The sequence below is a fragment of the Anticarsia gemmatalis genome, chromosome 10 (genome assembly GCF_050436995.1).
Source record: "Anticarsia gemmatalis isolate Benzon Research Colony breed Stoneville strain chromosome 10, ilAntGemm2 primary, whole genome shotgun sequence".
NCBI lineage: Eukaryota > Metazoa > Arthropoda > Insecta > Lepidoptera > Erebidae > Anticarsia > Anticarsia gemmatalis.
The window spans coordinates 6,866,879-6,887,330 of NC_134754.1; the positions used below are offsets into that span (position 1 = coordinate 6,866,879).

A 20,452-nucleotide genomic window follows, 5' to 3' on the forward strand; every position below is an offset into this window, starting at 1 on the left:
CGAATTGTCATAGAGAAATCTTGTATGAAATTTGATCAGCACCTCTGACGGGCGCCGTAGGAACTATTTTGGCAGCACATTCTAAATGTCATACTTTCGATACTCGACAGTACCGACTGTACAGAATCGAGCTAAAGCTTGTGACCACGATCAATGCAATTCGATCGAAACGTCGGATAAACAAAAAAGGTATACTAACCTTTAATTTTAAATCGCGTTTAAGACCCATTGCATTATAATATTATGTGTATAAGTCGCGAGAGTTTAAATTTGTTAACATGTTTGTTTCTAAGTATTAAAGTTGAATCTAATGAAAAGTGGTAGTGCTAAAGTTTTAGTGCGGAACATAAACAACTTTGTAAGTTGCGAAGTAGTGAAACAATTTTTAACATTTGACGCTGTAATGCACTTTGAAAAATGATTTAGTCTTTAAAAGTTACAGCTTATAAAAGGGATTAAGGAAGGGTATACTTTACGCGGTACTTTTTATTTTATTATGTCATTTTGGAATGTACATTATAAGGTTGGTTTTCAAGTTTTCCTTTTAGAAGGTTTCCCGGTCAAGAATTCTTTCCGGTATAGCACTTTTCCTCGTTGTGTTTTCCTTATGCAATGACTTGCAGGCATTGGCACTTAGGGCTACGTTTAACGCAACGAAATTTTCAATTTACTGCGGTGGTGATTTTGAAATAGCACACTAAGAAATCCCAGAACATTAACAAACGATAATAGCTCTACTCCGAGACATTTTATTCGGAACTTCGAAGACATTTTCTATATAAACAAGTTTGGTACATTGTAAGATAACTTTGTAGTTCAGTAAATTTTCAAATTCAATTTCCTTTATGCGGTACTTATCAGGGGAATGTCGTCAATCAAGTAGGAGAGCTAAATAGTTGAGAATGTTGTTAGTCGTATGAAGAAGTAAGAATAGCTTGGAACAACAACAATGCCTTTAGATGTGAAATCTTGTACGGACTTAATCAGACGCCCAATTTTCTCGTGCAGATCAGACTCATATGCTAAGATTCGTCCATTTCTAGATACTTTCTTATTCAACTTTTATTTAACTTGTGAGAATATTATAATATATGTTGGGTTCATTTTGTACGGGCTCAAACTCGTGATTAAAACCGAAATTAACTTTTTAATACGCCCGTAAAGTAAGCGAGGGGTAAATTTTTGCAAGGAAGATATTATAGTAGCATATTCGCGTGTGTTGTTGCCATGACAACGGTTAATAATTGTGAAATTTTTTAAAAAATACAAATGATTCACCGTAATGTATGTACGAGCATAACTTTATTAAATAAACCAAATTGGTAATTCCTTTTTTAATATGTTTCTAACTATCGAAACCTCTGAAAAAGATTTGTATGGGATCGATTGAAATTTCCATGGGAATGGAATCAACGAGATAAAATTGTACTGTATACCCGGACAAAGTCAGGCCAGTCCGCTAGCCTATATATATAAGGTACTCTACGGAAAATCCCCAAGGAACAATATGCAGTAGCTGTCAGGAAACACAAAGAATCACCCTTCACAGTGAAAACAGTTGACAACTAGTGAGATCTTTGCTTCCTTACACAGCTTCTTATGATACTACAATCTTATTTACGTGTAACTTTCTTAAACGCGAATTCAAGTGTTACAAAAAGTGTGGAAATTTGCGGCAACACTAGCCGCTGTTAGCCTCGGTATTCCTTGCGGCAGATTGTAGAACTTTTTGTATGAAGATTACAAAGGAATGTTGAATCTAACTTACGTATTACGTACAAAAATCTTGAGTTAAAGAGGTCTTCACGTCCTTTTGACGACAAAACCGTTTTCAAGTAAAACTGCTGAATGTATATTCCGTAATTGATAAAGAAATCTTTACGAAAGTGATTCTTTGAAGACAATGAGTTTCAGCAACTGCTAGCTAAGTACTATAGTCTGACAACATAGAAGCGAGCCTTGGCATGCACAATGTATCTAGATTATATATATCAGCTTAGCCTTTCTTCCAAACTATGTTAGAGTCGGCTTTCAGTCTCACCGGATGCAGCTGAATACCAGTGCTTTACATGGAGCGACTGCCTATTTGGACCTCCACAATCCAGTCACCTGGGATATAACACGATACTCTTCGGTTAGACTGGTTGTCAGACTTTTCAAGCTTCTGACTACTGTTAACGACTGTGGAAGATCTTCAAAACTGACAGCCGGGACCAACAATTTAACGTGTCTTCCGAAACACAGAGGAACTCGATATGTTTACGATGGTCACCCATCCACAGATCAACCTCGGCAAGCGAAGCTTAACCTCAGAGGTCGATCCGCTACCTAGATTATAATGTTAAATTCAAACAGGCCACCGTCAGTTGCATTCACCTATGGGTCACTGAGGTTTTCAAACTGTATCTTGTATACCGTCCGATAGCCGCGAATTAGGGTTGTAACGGAGTTCCGATCAGCATAACCGGGGATTTTCCTCAAAAAGTTACGTTTCGTTTCGTAACCTTTTCGAACGTTGAACCTTGCACAGAAAGCTCTCTTCTTAGTTGTGAGACTATAAGTAGTGAACAGTGAACGCCTACACTTGTTCAGTTTGCAGTTCATACTGCGAGTTTTATTTCACGCGAGTGCACGTGAAAGAACATCGGACTATTGTTGACGCATCTATTCAGTTGCTTGTTATTTGAATTCATTTGCTTAGCGAAGTTTTTTGTTAAGTTAGCATTTATAAACAAGATTGTTTTAAATTAAGCTGCTTAAGTAAACGATTACCTAAACAGATTTTTATTTAAATAAGATTAGTAATTACATACAGATGTCAGGACTAGTATAAGCAAAATTTTGCTTTTTCTATCGGGTGTTTGTTATCGGTGTTATTTTCATGTTAAAAATTACGGTCAATATCACGCACCGACAATTAAGCAACAACCGGCTAGCTATCGAGATGGTATTAAAATCTTTTCAGCGCCTCTAGCGGCACCGTTGAAACTTTTTTCACAGTATATTTTAAATGCCAAACTCTCGATACCCAAAAGTATATACCGACTGCACCAAATTACATTTTTTCAAATAGGAGGTATAGTTTAATGTAAACTTTAAACTGTAACTTGACTGTTTTTGATGCCTTGTCGGAGTAATTGAATTTCACACAAAAGTGCTTGTGGCTAGTTAGCACTTTATTCCGTTGTTCAGTTAATTATATCAATTATGACGGAACAGAACGAAGCTTGGTATCTAGTTCATGAACTAAAAGTGCATAATACGCCTTTGATTAAGAGGATTATGAGTACTATGCCTTACTTACTGAACTACGGGGTGAGAATTTTAAGTGGCGCGCGGTGCAAACTTGTCAAGCAGTTTAGTGGAAAATTGTATGGAAAAATACCAGCTTATAAATTTATAAACGGGTATTTTTAGCCAATTGACTGCTGTATTTTTGTACTGTTGCAATATTTATAGACGTCTACTAGAATATATATTATTATTATACTCTTGATTAAAGACAAGTGTACAGAATCTATAGAGCGATTCTCAGTCGGTAGGGACTATCGAGTATCGAGAGTTTGACATTTGAAACGTACTTTGAAATAGTTTCTACGGCTTTCGATAGAGACGCTGATAAGATTTTCATAGCTAATTTCTTGATAACTTGCCGGTTGTCGATAGCCCATAGTGGTAGAGAATCGTGAAAGAAACAATTTAGATTTTAACTTCTGACTCAAAAAGGCGGGTGATTATTTTATTTATTTTTTTATTTAACATAATTACAGACAAAGAAAACACATGCTAGAACTTATTTACGTACTTAATGAAATCGAAAATAAAGTAACGCCAAATGTGTAAAGCGTAATGTAATTGAATTCAGAATACCTTTGAGTTCTAAACCTAAACAGCTAACACTAAACAGATTCCTTTAAAACTAAAGAAAAAGGTCTCAAACCAATTACAGGTCTACGCCTTTAAAATATCATTATCAGATCAAAGCTTGAAGGTCGTTTACGAACCCCGGAGAGACTCGAGGTGGAAATGTACAAACAATATTTATGAATCGTAAATTCCTTGCGGTCCTTGGAGAGAACGGTTGACTGTGATTCCCTTAGGCTAAGTTGTTGACGCATTCCACCGCGAACGAGTTAAGTTATGATACCACCTGAGTACGTGCCTGTGTTATTTTATTTGGTGATAAAATATATTATTATTAAGGTACAAACTTTACAGAAAGTTAAGATTACGTTCACTATAATCCAACGCCTTCGTATAGAGTTTTGGATGCAAGGTTCGCGCCTGGTGGAGGTATCTAATATTCAGAAATCAGAACATCAGTGTCTTGTAAGCTAATGCTGTTGACGAATAATATAATATACAGCTGAAAATAATATACAGCTACTTAATCTTGAAAATACACGGAATTTATAATTACAATCTAGATCAGTTCAGCATGTTAAAGCTCTAGTATGGTAGTGTAAGAAAATGTCAAAATGACTCCTCGAATTTTACTTGACGTAGGAAAAACTGTTACAACACGGCCCTAAGAGAAACTGATAGAATTACCATCAAGATAATACACACTTCGCATACGACGCGAGCAGAATATTTTACACATTTCTCATTATTTATAGCGTGTATGTACTTGACACATTGTCCGCTAGTAGTATATTTATAAACAGCGTTGGCCGCAGGGTCAAGTAGAAAATTGACGTAGGTTAGGCCTGTAATTTATAGAGGCCTTATATTATAGAGGCCTTATGGCTTCCAGAGTCACGCGAAATGTAGCCTATATTTTAAGGAGCCGCTGATATTATTCGCTCATTCATTTTAATATGTTCCCCATATGGGTGTTCCGATTTACATTTACATAGACCTTATTTCCGAGGTAATATACTTAAACCTTATTTGTATTACGTATATGGTGTTATATTATATGTTTTTGAACATTTTTCTCATTATTTTCAGTGGAAATATAATAATACTACTATGCTAGTTAATGTTACAAATGCGAAAGTTTGAGAGGACGAATATACGGTACACACATAGTTTATTTAACATGGATTAACGTATAAGTTACTTTCTACCTTGGTATCTTACACGGACAAAGTTAGAAGCAGAAGCATTCCTTATAATACATCTACTAGCTGCATATTATAGAAGTATTTCAAAGTAAGTATTTGAAACTATCTTTGCACTATTAAGCAAACTATATTCAAGGAAATTGGACTAAAAATGTCTTCGCAAATGTTTGTGAATAAACTTAAAAGTAACGGTTAACGTTTTGCGAGGAAATTCAGGGTTTTCTGACTAGTTGGGTAAATGGCGCCGTGCCAAGACGCTGTGCTCATGATTAAGGATCTCGGTTGGGTTGGAAACTACTCCGTACGTCGTCCAAGTGTGTGTAGACTACGTTAGAGTGCTTTATGTAAAGTAAAGTTATTGTAGAATTCGTAACATTATAATTTTCCTAGTGAGTTTATAATTGCGCTGACACCAAATCTTTGGATTTACATACATAAGTAATCATTGGGATTATAAAAATGTATTATATTATAATACTAGCTGACCCGCGCAACTTCGCTTGCACATAAGAGAGAATCAAGATTTTCCCCGTTTATGTAACATTTTCTACTGGTACTCTGCTCCTATTGGTCGTAGCGTGATGATATATAGCCTATAGCCTTCCTCGATAAATGTGCTATCTAACACTGAAATAATTTTTCAAATCGGACCAGTAGTTTCTGAGATTAGCGCGTTCAAACAAACAAACAAACAAACTCTTCAGCTTTTTAATATTAGTATAGATAATATTAGTATAGATATGCAGAAGAAAATAAACACCTTTAGTAAAAATTGGAATTGGTAAAAGATGTACTTAGTACTTATTAAGTTTTTTTCATACATTTGCTCTCACTCTATCTACCATATAGGTTATCCAATACCATAAGCTGTGAAACTTGTCCATCAAAGACGTACTATGAGTATACGACACGCGTTTTAAAAAAAATACTACGTAAACATCACAACGATACTATTAAAACTTTTAAATATGCGTGTAAATAATAAACTCTACGGCAAATTGGCTTCCAATTTTAATAAGTTAAAATGGTTTTCATTAATCGCATTATACGGCTCGGCATTAAAACCGTTACCGGGGAGTATTTTATACACTGTCACTTTTAACATATTGCTCTCGCATGGTCAACGTTACGCAATTTTAAACTTTGATTTATCCCGAATTTTTTTTTTTCGACGTTCGTTCAAAAGAGTTTGAATGAATGAATCATCAGCTGCCAGTGAATGTTGTGTTTCGTTTGTGACCACAAAAGGCTCTTAATTTATTTATTAGAATCCCGAATTGAATGGATTTACGGTTTGCATTTCAGAAGGTGACAATTTTCGCTTCGCTGGTTTGTTATTGGTTGGCAGATTTGTGTTTATATTTTGTTGGATATTTAACGAAGCTTCACGCCACCGTTTTTAAAGTATGAACTGGTTGAAACACTTTTCAACTTATTTCCCTATACGACAAGTCTAATATCATTAAAACCACAACGAATCATCAAATTTATCGACGAGAACTTTACTCAAAACTCTAAGTAATTAAATAAGGATACGATATTTTGACAAATAAACTCACAACTATTTTATTATATCCCTTAAAATCTGCACACTACCGAGAAAACACTGAATCACTAAACGTTCCCGCATAATATTACGAAAACAGTGCTCTAACATATTCTATACTCATTATTTTAGTCGTGTACTAATTAGCCTCGAATTTCATACGAAAATTTGCGGTTCAACATCACGTGCTAAAGCTTTATATAGTGACTAGCTGACCCACGCAACTTCGCTTGCGTCACATTAGAGAGAATAGGTGAAATTTTTCCCCGATTTTGTAACATTTTTTACTGGTTCTCTGTTCCTATTGGTCGTAGCGTGATGATATATAGCCTATAGCCTTCGTCGATAAATGAGCTATCTAACACTGAAAAATCTTTTCTAATCGGACCAGTAGTTCCTGAGATTAGTGCGTTCAAACAAACAAACAAACAAACTAACAAACAAACAAACTCTTCAGCTTTATAATATTAGTAAAGATAGACAGATTGGTAAATACGTATTGATATCTGCTACATCATTGCTATTACCCACATTAGAGGATCGAGTTAATCGCGACGGAACCATCCATCAATGTAGGCCAGTCATTGCGGTGAAGATTACACAACGATCTACGATAGCGAACTAAATTATTTAATGACAGACGTGTATTCTATCGAGGTAATGAAATATGAAAAGGTATGAGAGGAAAATATTGTAACGGATTTTTTAAGCTTGGTTTACTTAGTAAAGCAGTATTCAGCTCTTAATTGCAATAAATTAAAATATCATCAATAAAAAATATTAATTATTTGTTTAATTTTCTTTAGCAGTTATTTAATATCGTCGTAGGATTTTGTACCTACCACCGTTTCTGGAGTAGAGATTGCTTGCTCTTACAATCACCAATGTGTGCAGTGCTCTTATACTCAGAAGTAATTAAGTATCATAGATTCATTCATAAAAACTGCTCTAAGCTCGTTCATTCATAATAGTCGCATTAGTCACTCATCAAAAACTTAATAGTTTCAGCATTGTCTGTGATTCATCAAGACAGTTCAAGACACATGCCCCTAAAAAAAGCAAATGATTAATGAATCTTCTAATTGTTACAAAGTGCCTATTTGGGTGAGATAGTTGTGTATTTACACCGCAAATTAGTAAGAACTGTGTAGGTGGAATATGAATGGAAGCAATTGCTAGGAATGACGAAAAACAAAAGAGAATTTAATGTTAGTCTATTGTTCGAAAAAAGCGTTCGACATTTGAATTCATCCCACTTATCTAAAGAACACACTCGCATATTCCGTTAGTCCCGGAATTAGTTCACATTCGTATTATTCTCGATTGTGTCTTTTTAGAATGATTTATGAGGTACATGGGGCTCGGAAGGTATTTTTAAACCGAACACGCAAAAGAACTTAGCCGTTGATGTTTTCAGTTATAAGGAAAAGTGCACGTAATCTTAAAACAGTTACGGCCTTTTTACGAAGTATAACGTTTTGTTATTGTTTTGATTGAGAGAAAGGAGGGTTGTAAAGTTTTTTTTTTAAGAAATATAGAAGTCACCGGTTGTATATTTTTTTTCTAATTTAGAAATATAGAAGTGTCCTAATAAGCATCTTAGCTCTGTGTTTATCGTAAAGACCTAACTTTGTGACTGGGATAAGCATATTTTTTTAAGTAAAAGATTTATAGCCACTTATCATAACCATTTGCATGTGATTTGTTGCTGGCAAAGTACCAAAGATTAGGAGGTTCCAGTCAGTTTGAATATATTCTATAGCGCGATTTCGTAGTCGTTAGAAGTTGTTAAAATTTCGTACAAACTCGACGCTTTTGGTGAACGAGGCAATAGTACAATACACAGAGTAAAATTAGCTTAATGTTAGTTGAAATGTAGCGTGTAATTCTTAAAATTATAGCTACGTTTAGACGGTTACCCGCATTGTGTTTGTAAGGCTCCATTACCCAGCAAATTCATAATCAAAAATAAACACGCAAATTGAAAAAAATATCTCTCATTTTCAAGTCCTTTTGACTTGAAACGCAAAATGTTTGGAGCATGTTTTGTTTCCATATCGAAGTGCAGTCGAATACAGAAACAAAACTATGAAAAGCAGAATTTTAGACCGGATTTCCATAGAGGAAAAAATATTCTTTAAAATTGTGGATGGTAGAGGTAACTTCACTGCAAATATCAAAGACAGATTCAATTTTACAAATAAAATAGTGCTCTTTTTGAGGCTGCTTGGTGGATTATTCTAACAATAATCTTCCTTTTTTATGAAATACAATTTTAGCATTAAAAACCTCCTCTACCTTATTTTTTTATCGGCAGCATACCTCACACCTTGAAAAAAAACTTATGCATTTTTAAAATATAATAGGATACGGGAATTAACGGTTGCACTCGCCGTGGTCGCAGGCTGACCACGGCGAGTGAAACCTGCGCCGAAACGTTAGGCATTTTATGGTAAAATGCGTGTTCAAGTTAATTCCCATATCCTATGACATATTAAACATGCAACGCGAGAGTTTAAGAATTATGCATTTTTGTCTAGTTTTAAAATATGTCTGCAACCATCTTTTCACCCATATCTGAAAACGCTTGGTTTACTTGCCCTACATTTTCCTTCTCGACAGACCCCTTGAGAAAATTTGCATAACACTGTCGTTTTCTCTTAATGGTTATGAAATACAAACACCATTTTTATATTTTATTTGAACGAGATTAAAATTACTCCTGAAATTATTTTTCAGGCTAATTTTGTAAAGATATCAGACAAAGGACCGTTGTTTTATCAGATTTTGTGATAATATCTTAGACAAAGCTTAATGACTCTGCGCCTTTCTCTAATTAAAATATAGATTACATTTCATTAAAATGAGACAAGTTTGATGAAGTTTATTTAATTTTAGACAATTATAAAGGCAACGTCTCTATTGGCTCAATTTCTACGTATTTCCTCTGTGACGTAATTGTGTTAATTGAAGTCATTTACTTCTGCTTTGTTCTGTATATTTTAATTTTAGGACCATTTCAAATCGATACTATAGCGGATTTTGTAGTTTAAATTTTTACCACTTGCAGTAACTCAACTTTGCTTTCAACGCTATTTGTTATTTTAATAGTGCCTTTATCGTTGTCATAAAATTATTTAAATATGTAGTGTGCTTTTTAAATTGTAGTAAAAAAAATAATCAGCATTATTTCTCTATACACACTATTACATAATTACACACATACACTGTACATAAATATCTTAAAATAAAAATATATCATCTGTAATTTCAACGAAAACTGTATCATCCGATATGGTCTAGTGGCTAGGATACCTGGCTCTCACCCAGGAGGCTCGGGTTCGATTCCCGGTATCGGAAAGAAAGTATTTTGTCAATATTGATATTATTTTATTGATACAATTTTATCGCACATGCAATAAAAATGTTTAAACCCGTGAAAGATTTACATTGAGGTTTTTATTTTCAACGATAAAGCTTTATTTGCAATTTTATCGGTATGAAGGCGTTGCAAGCTACAGGAAAATACGTAAAAAAGGTGTATTGTGTAATCTATTTATCCTTTCGAAGTACAGTTGAAGGGGCACGGTATTTAATATGAGTTTTTCAAAATGTCGGTGTATTTGTGTAATATCAGCTCCCTTGGGGTCATGCAGTGACCCAATTTCCCACCACAATTGTGAGGCAACGTCGTGTGTAACAAGGTAGTAGGTACGAGACGAACCGGAATTATATGAGGTGGCAAAATAAGACAAGATTATAGACATACGGCGACCAGTATACTGTGATTAGGTTGTAACACAATACCTAATTTGTCTTCGGTGAGCAAAATAATATTTTTGTGGTAATCGCTCGTATCTTCGTTGTCCTTTGTTTAGATATTTAAGCATTTAGGTTAGTATTTACTAGGTACCGGTATCAATACAGAGAGCCAGATTCTCACTAGTATCGGCTACCGACAATATCTGTCGAGGAATCTTACATAAAAAACTGATCAATAACTCTAGCAAGTTCGGTGAGAATTTATTTGTCAAGTATAATTTGAATGTTTTAACTCTTAATAGTCGATAGATAATTTAAATCAGCGCGAGCGTAGAAAATTGCGCTAAAGCAATACAGTCACACACAACGTAGCAATATTCTGCATCAAATCAATGATGTAATTTAAATGGCCACGCGAAATGTAAGTTTCCACGCGAATAACACTGCTAATATTTATAACAACATCTACAAAACAGTTTTAAACGGTTCGTAGCATATAAAATTAACTACTTATAATAAGTGGGTATAAGATGTTCAGCTGCGCGAAAACAAGTTAGAAGTTCCGTGAAATAAGATGCGCTGGAAGACTGTGCTAATCCGCTTAACTTCATTTCTTAACTAAAGTTGCGTTGAGCTAATGTTTCCTAGTAATTCATTATTATTACGAATCAAAATATTTCTGATGCTTTTACTCTAAATGCTTTTCTACTGCTTGAATACGAGAAAAACCATGGACACAGTAAGTCAGCTTATAGTGCCGTACTAACGAATGTCGAGAGTTTGACGCATAAATGTACAGCAAAAATAGTTCTGACGACGCCCGCTAGGGGCGCTGTTAGATTTTCATATTTTTTTTCTATAGTAAGCCGGTTTTTGATAGTCGTTAGGAGTGGGAAATCATCCTGCAGGATGGTCACAACACACTACTCTCAGTAAGGAAGCATGCAACGTGAAAGATAAATAAGTTATACCACAGAATAAATGCTAGTCATATAAAGGTACCCCTTATATATGTATTTCTTTTCCGTTACCAAATGTAGTTCAGTCAAGTACACGTCGCTTGTTAAATTAGGTCCCGTGTATTCCAAACTCGAGCACTGGCGCGCTACAGACAATTTTCAGCTTGAATATTCCCACTTTGTACGAACTCCCAACCTGTCCGGTGTCCATAGCGAATTAGTGACCGAATGAAGCTGTCAAATGGGACCTATTCTTTGAAAATCAACAGTACTCATTCAGCATACTACTCATAGAAGTTAATTTCGAACTGAAGGTATCTTTAATACTGTTACAAACAAAGCAGAACTAACATAATTTGTCTGATTATCAGGTTTTCGTCATCGAACGAATCTTATTACCGAGAAGTAGCATAGATACCTCGTACCAATATTTGTAACTAGTTGAACAACGACGTCGATCATAATGCGTAAGCGTTATGGTGAAATTCATGGCGCGCATCGTATTGGTCGAAAGAAAATTACTAAAAATATACTTTAAAATAGATTTCACGCGGGCAGAGTTTGCTAAAGCCATCCTCAAAACCAGCACTTAATACAATAATCTCATCTAAAAAATCAATTCGTATTCTATATAGCATGTAACGTACATTAACATTTTTATATGTTTGCTCACTTCTCTAACGAATAACGGCAATAACCAGACATAGTTTGCTATTTTTAATCCCGGTATGTACAAACTATTAAATGTTTTGAGTGTTTCACTACACAGTGTTGTTTTAGGTTCATTGCCTGCTAATGTTTATTGCTATACATTATGATTTTGTAAAAACAAATATATACTTATACCACTATTGTATAGTGAAAATAATTCATGTTTGCGTATGCGGAATCTCCAAAACTTCTAAATGTGTTTGGGAATTTTCACCGTTTGAAAGGCGCGTTATTTCAGATGGATTAAGAATATTTATATGTATGTACATAATAATGTGTAAATTTGCCAAAATAAGGCTTAAGTCATTGCGAGCCGTAAATCTATACAAATATTATAAAGCTGAAGAGCTTTTTTTGTCTGTTTGTCTGAACGCGCTAATCTCAGGAACTACGGGTGCGAATTGAATAATTATTTTACTGTTGGATAGCCTATTTATTGAGAAAGGCTATAGGCTATATATCATCACGCTACCAATAGGAGCAGAGTACTAGAAAAAAGTTACAAAAACGGGGAAAATCATGACCAATTCTCTTTTATGTGACGCAAGCGAAGTTGCGCGGGTCAGCTATGTCATATAAAAAGTATTTTGCTAAGTATGAGCATGGTTTTACCTCGGAGTGCACGCTAAGCCTTGTTGATCCAGGTTTCAAATTTATGGGAGTCTTTGCTGGCAGTTAAAAGGGTAAGCGTTCTAATCTTACGTATCTTTTACGTTCATTCATGTCAAGCTTTTTGATACAGAGAGGTTGACAAATACTGTAGAACATTATGACATAGAAACGTATAACAAAGTTAAAGTACACGTTGTTATAGATTTTAGTGTGGTATGAGAAGTACATAATTCACATGTTATAGCCTTTGTAACAGCTTACTCAGTCACTTAAATAATATTTCTAATACTTCATCAATACTGTCGTTAGCTAAAGATTCGAGTGTTTGAAACAGCAAAAGAAAACAATATCAGTTATCAATTTTATTTTCAAAATTCCTCACACGTCACATATTCTTTGACAAAATTGTAACAAGGTCATTGTCTAATATAGTCGCATAGTGCTACAGGAAGGAAGGGAAGAGCAAGGCCGCAATCCTGCTCGGCTCATCCTTACTACAAATACAAGATCAAAAGACTCTGCACCTTCATAAATCAGCGCATATCAAAACAAGGAAAACCTTGTCACCACAAAAACAACGCAAGGACGAATATTCTATTACAGATTTTTAACATCCTTTGAACAAACTTTCATAATAAATTTAATTTATTGATCCGATCTAATTACAACCCATCAATAGATATTTGATACTGAAAACGTCTAAAGACGAAAGTTCCCCTTACAAACTCATCGATCATCCGAATGTTGCAAAATCATTGTTTTAAACTTCTCTATTTGCACATTATTCGGGTAAAGTTTCGTTACTGTTGCGATAAATCAACAGACCAAAATAGCAATGGATAAATAATAACAATTTGTGAAAGGATACTATGAGTTGTGAATTTATACTGTCAAAAAGCTTTTGTCGCAGAATGAGACGTGTAGGCGTTTGGTGTAAAATGTTCTACAAAATTATATTAAAGGTGTTCATACTAATTTCCATTGAAATATTTCAAATTAAACACGTTTGTAATATTATCCTGAAACGAGAAAATGAAAATAATCTTTGACAACAGTCATAAGCCTATCTCAAAATAGTCGCACTGTTTATTTCCCGCTTATTAGTTACAATTTAAGGTAAGATCATTGACCTTCGTTGAAAATGTTACACGTAAAATAATTTTCGGCATATTTAATGCCTTTTTATCATCACCTGAGATCAATTTAAGAGTAACAATATCTAAAAATAACGAGCGTGTCACTGGATCTTACTTTCACGACACAAGGATGCCACGCTTTATAAACGAAGTATAAAGTATGTGGGGTAACCCTTCAAGTATTTAATTATTTTACTTGACGCTTGTTTTCAAAAATGTGAGCCGAGAATTTAGAAGAAAACGTTACATGAATGTGGACTATTTTATTCAAGTTTTATGTCAAGAAAGACCCTATTACGTGATTTGATCGACGCCTTCCTGTCTATAGAATGAGTTGAAAAAAGGATTTGACGTTCGTTGAGAGGACTGATTTTTCTTTCATCTATTTACTATGTTGATAATTGATATTTGCTGTTGTATTATTTATAGTATTTTGATATTCGATATTAATTTCCTATCGATATAAGCTTCACAAGCTGATTCTCTACCATTGGAACCATCTAGTATCGAGAGTTTGACATTTGACATTTAAAATATACTGCCAAAATAGTTTCTACGACGGCCGCTAGAGGCGCAGACCTGAATGTCATACAATTTTTTTGATAGCTCGCCGGTTGTCGGTAGTCGATAGCGATAGAGAATTGCACGAACGGTACGCCATTGCCCCCAGACGTAATTTTCTAACGTGACAAATACCCCAAAGATATAAACTCTAGTATATTAATTGACCTTCATTTAGCAAACAAACATGTAGATTTGTACACATATTAACTATCTAGGGAATGAAGTCAAGTTTTCAATTTACATGACAATGTATTTCGGTTAGTTAGTAAGTGTGGAGTGGCGGCAGTAATCGGAAACAATTTGCTTCAGAGCCACTAGTAGTAACTTGTATAGTTGTATAGCGTTCGTTAATCCCAGTGCAGTAGTCACTAAACCTTGTGCCTTACTCAATGTCTCTTGTGGAAGATTTTCAACAGTACTTTGAACTTAATTACACTAGCTTTGACTGGGGATAGACGGAAATTTTGGAACACTACACTTTTGTTTAGAATTTATATGAATAAGAAATAAAGGTAAATTGTCTTGATATAATTGGATATTGATCTTATTACCGATTTAAAGCAAACGTTTTTACAAAAGTATCTACATAAATTTACATAAAGGCGGACCTAGTGCCAGAGGCTAAACAATATACGAGTCAACTTTTGAACAATGCAATCAGAAAAATCCAATATATCCATATCCATACTAATATTATAAATGCGAAAGTAACTCTGTCTGTCTGTCTGTCTGCTACTCAATCACGCCTAAACTACTGAACCAATTCGCATGAAATTTGGTATGGAGATATTTTGATACCCGAGAAAGGACATAGGCTACTTTTTACCCCGGGAAAATGACGCATTTCCCGGGAAAATTCAGGTGGCGAACGAAGTCGCGAATATTCAATACTAGCTGACCCGCGCAACTTCGCTTGCGTCACATAAGAGAGAATGGGTCAGAATTTTCCACGTTTTTGTAACACTTTTACTGTTACTCTGCTCCTATTGGTCGTAGCGTGATGATATAAAATAAGCTTTTTTTCACAATAAATATTCTCAAAATTATTTATATCTCTTAATATAACGAAGTCGCGCTAAGGCATATTCGCCATTAAAACAGTTGCCATGACAACGGAATTTTGTTAATTCAATGTCATTGAATCGTCATAATATTGGTTATTCGCGACTTCGTTCGCCACCTGAATTTTCCCGGGAAATGCGTCATTTTCCCGGGGTAAAAAGTAGCCTATGTCCTTTCTCGGGTATTAAACTATCTCCATACCAAATTTCATGCAAATTGGTTCAGTAGTTTAGGCGTGATTGAGTAGCAGACAGACAGACAGACAGACAGACAGACAGACAGAGTTACTTTCGCATTTATAATATTATAGTATATAGTATATAGTATATATAGTATATAGTATGGATATGGATTATAATGACACTGAATTATCAAAATTCCGTTGTCATGGCAACTGTTTTAATGGCGGATATGCCTTAGCGCGATTTCGTTATATTAAGAGATATAAATAATTTTGAGAATATTTTTCATGAAAAAAAAGCATATTTTATATCATCACGCTACGACCAATAGGAGCAGAGTAACAGTAAAAAGTGTTAACGTGGAAAATTCTGACCCTCTTATGTGACGCAAGCGAAGTTGCGCGGGTCAGCTAGTTTATCAATATATATTAACCATAAAAAACTCGCACGCCAGATATCACGTCATTTTACTACAAAGGACATGAAAATCTCACATATCCGTAAAGGAAAAAGAAGTGCCAAGTACCACACGAGAAAGATATCTCAACTTAACGTCTTCAACAGTCGGAACATGTTATTTTAATGCAAATCAGTCCATAGTACCCTCACTTCCTTGCCAAACTAATTCAAGCAAGCCGCATCGGCTCAGTTTGTTTAACTCGGTAACCTAATTTTAACCAGTTCATTGTTAAGAAAACACATCACTCTTATCCTTTACCGCAATGAATAAATCAAAATTATGAGAGCATAAAATAGTGAATGATACTTGTAGATTTTCTTCAAAGACATTATAATCGTTATTCATTATGTTGTTTTTTTTTTTACAAAGAATGTAGCATGCGTAAACGACTCAAGGAAATGTGACCTGAAAGTACGACAGTGGCATAAATTTTAATTGATTTGAAGTCAGAAAGAGTACAACCATGAGTAAGTCAATGACACATCAATGTAACGCGGGCGCCATTTCTTCAAAATACTCATAACTAAAAAAATATTTTAGGTCAAGTTATATCGTATAATGGGGATAATACCTCGATTACCTTGGCATGTTCCTGATCCCTTATTTTGCAAGCTGTATTGATCAATGAAAGGCGGAATCCATATTCAATATTATAAAGAATTCTAAAGAAAGAATACAATATTTTAAAGCGACCGCATCGATACTCATTGATTCCTAAGGTAAATTTCGAGAGAATTCCTGTTAAAACGGCACTATGTTTAAAGAATGACAGCTGCAATGTGCACCAGTGTGCTGCCTCTCAGGAAAGGAATGAAATTCTTGCGATAAGCTAGATTCCACGCACGCCATCTTGCAGTCTCCAGATAATATGGTTTTTTGGTATTGGTATTTTATTTTTGGTAGCAAATTCTTATATAAATAAAATAAATTAACCCGTTACTTTTCCACTCCTAGGCAAAGGGTCTCCTCTAATGAGAAAGGAGTTAGGTTTTGAGACCACCACGTGGGCGAAGTGCGGGTCGCAAAATATGTGGTTTCTACAATGCTCTCTTTACTCAAATAGTACCAAAAATAATATTTTTTGTGGCATTAAATGATCTTTTAAACATTTCTAAATACCTAAAGGTAATCTCTTATGACCACACTCAATACTGGTCAATGGCATAAAGCGTTTATTGGCAGTAGTTTTTTGGCACGTGCGAGGTAAATGGCCTATTGTACGTGATAAAATCCTAGAACTAAATACTGAAAGTCGGCTTAATCTTTTGGCAACTGTTTTGTTGGGTTGATGGTAATGCTCATGACTGTACTTTGTAAGTTTTCTTTGTTGTATTGAATATGAATGTTATGTGTTGTGTAATGTACAGTGAGAGAAAAGAAAATACATTATGTATAAATATTATTGAAAGTATTCCTAATGGTTTAGTTTATGCCATCAAAAACATTCTGTAAAAACCTCAAGTCTCGCCGTAAAAAGTTGTGAGATCTATATAATACCAAGTTGATTAATCTATTTAGTCTCTACTTAAAGGACCTTCTGTCTTAAGTTATTACGTATGTTATTATCATGCCAATAAAACAAAATACCTTTAAAACAAATAGACCGACCTGGCCATCGCATGATTTAATTATTAGTATGTATCACACTAATCAGCACGATGAGAAGTTAATGCTCCTGAAATGTTAATGGCGAATTCGTGTTTTCTTGCGATGACCAAGTCGATCTATTTGTTTTAAAGGTATTTTTTTAAATTGGCATGATAATAACATACGTAATAACTTAAGACAGAAGGTCCTTTAAGTAGAGACTAAATAGATTAATCGACTTGGTATTATATAGATCTCACAACTTTTTACGGCGAGACTTGAGGTTTTTACAGAATGTTTTTGATGGCATCTCACTTCTTTTTGTAGAGCGAACATAAGTCCAATTTGTATGGAAAGACGTTTTTTTTTTCATAATTCAACATATTTTCCTATGGGAATGTTGTTCAGTTTCATGGGCTAAACACCCTTACACACCCTATACCCCCTCCCGTTATGCCTCATATAGTAGGTACCTATTTACACCTATTTATTTTATTTTCTACAGTAATAATAATTCATTAACTGCAAATGTAACCTTGTAATCTTATACATTTATATGGGATTACAAAGTTATTGTTGCAGTTGGTGTATTTAGAAAACTGGACCGAAGTTAGAAAATATTACATTTTTCCCATGATTAAGACGCTAAACCCTATTTGTATTCAAAATTTTAAGCTTCTAAGTCTGCTAGAAGTACCTTAGACTTTTGATGATCGGTGAGTCAGTGAGTCAGTGAGTCAGTGAATCAGTGAGTGACAAAATTCAAAATTTTAACAAGTTGTCATTCTTAAACCACTGGTTCAAATTGACTGAAATTTTAGATATACCGTGTTTATACAATGACTGATTAGTTGCTCAAAATCCAGGCTTCTTGTTTTATCCACAACGAAATTATAGGGGTGTCAAAAATAGCCCGAATTGCTTCGAGAAAAGGATGTTACGGCCGTGCCGCTTTTTTTTTGCTCGACTTGCGGGGGCACTTCCGTGCCCCCAGATGTGAGTTTCTTAAATAATGTTTGAAAATTTCAGATAAATACAAATCAGTTGACTTATAAAATCATGAATTCTAAAAAAACTAAATAATAGAAGTGTTACTCATTTAACAAACAAAGGTGTGCTCTAAATGATACGTCATCTTACCCTTATCTACGTAATGAAACGTCGTACGGTTTATACTCCTGAAAAATTGTATAACTCTCTTAAAAAGAAGTAGTACGTAGTAAGTAGTAGACTTAGTTTAAAACTTTATTGAAATTGCCATCACTACGAAAGCTAGTTTACTTATACTCAAAAAATAATATCCTGGAGGTTCAATAACCTACGTGAGTATAAAATTGGCAACATCATCAATTCGTCCGTGGAGTTTGCTGCTTCCGACCCGTAGAAGTAGATCAAGGTTCTAGATAATTCAGGGCAGGCGATTCCGACACTATCAAAACTTACATCAAGTGCTCGAACATTTGGCGCGACTAAGTAAAAAACTACTCACGTACTTAATATAGGCAAGTGAATTCGACGTTATTGGGACTTTGATTTATAATGTTGCGTTTCTACACATATATTTTGTTTAATGCTAATGGCGTACGTGATTTTTATTTTGTTATTTATTGTATATCTCTTTGTCGTCTGTCTTGGTGTTTCAATCGGGAACTGTTCTGTAAAGGTTGAGTGTGTTTTTATTATCTTTGTCACAGGAGAGTAGACTTGCAAATGCGTAACTTGAGGATACAGGAATGCTAATACTTGTACTCAAAAGGCTAAGGTACCACATTAGTTCCACGTCATCACTTATTGAAACATTCTCAAAATTCAAATCTGGCTCTTCAACTTCACTTCTCACTGACATTGAGTTCGCACTGAATGCCAAAGTGTCTGTCGGTGTGCTTACATTAATTCTTGGACCAATACAAAACGGTGTCTAGTCAAAAACGATGATTGGCATTCTATTCCTGTACGTTACTGTACAGTGCGCAACGTAACGTCCTAACCGTGTTAAAACAGATTACGGACACAAATTCTATACGTACCAACTTACATAATACGCGGCTCATGTCTTGAATCTATAAATCATCGTTAGCATTTGGCATTGGCCCGTAGGTATTCATGTGGATTTAGGCGTGTAAACATATCTATCGAACACATCTCTGCACAAAAAGAAAGTTTTTTGTAACAAATAAAATACTTATTGTTATGTCCCCATGTCTATAATATTCGGACATTGGACCCAGTATTTCTTGTGATTACAACGAATAAAAACTTGTACATAATGCTCGAACGAATGGCGATACGTTTGGGAAGACATTATGCAAACGCTGAACTTGGATAACACATAAAAATACTAATAGCTAAAACTTAACACATAAAATTTAAAACAGTTATTTCCGCATTTGATCTCTTTTTAACTGTTGAATGCTTGAAACAGTTTGTAGCGAATTCTTAGTTCCTATATATATTAAGGGGCTCCTAAAGTTTAACTATCTAATATTGTATGTAATAGTGTATTTTACATAGTAAACTAATAATCCCGTTTTTTAGAAACTTAATGATGGTTACGATAACTCTTTGCCATATCCAGAAGTGTAAAGAAAGGGAACATTGAAATATTATTCACGTCTCGTCAACGTCACGTTACGACAAAAATATAGACAAAGTTGAATGATCGTAAATCAATAGAAACATGGTGGTTACACATTTTCACATTCTTTTAGAAATATTTTCCTCTGGCTTATACTTATTTAATGTGTAACTTTAATAAGTCTCCAACCGCAATTGGCCTGCGTGGTGGTCTCATGGCCTAACCCC

General features: G+C 34.7%; 1 protein-coding gene and 1 non-coding gene across 2 annotated transcripts in view; one reads left to right on the plus strand and one right to left on the minus strand.

The window, feature by feature from the left end:
• Nucleotides 1–20,452, minus strand: part of LOC142976073 (monocarboxylate transporter 10-like) — a 95,593-nt gene that overhangs the window by 58,104 nt on the left and 17,037 nt on the right. The window lies entirely within an intron of this gene.
• Nucleotides 9,904–9,975, plus strand: TRNAE-CUC (transfer RNA glutamic acid (anticodon CUC)). The gene has a single exon. It is a non-coding gene; the product is annotated as a tRNA-Glu (tRNA).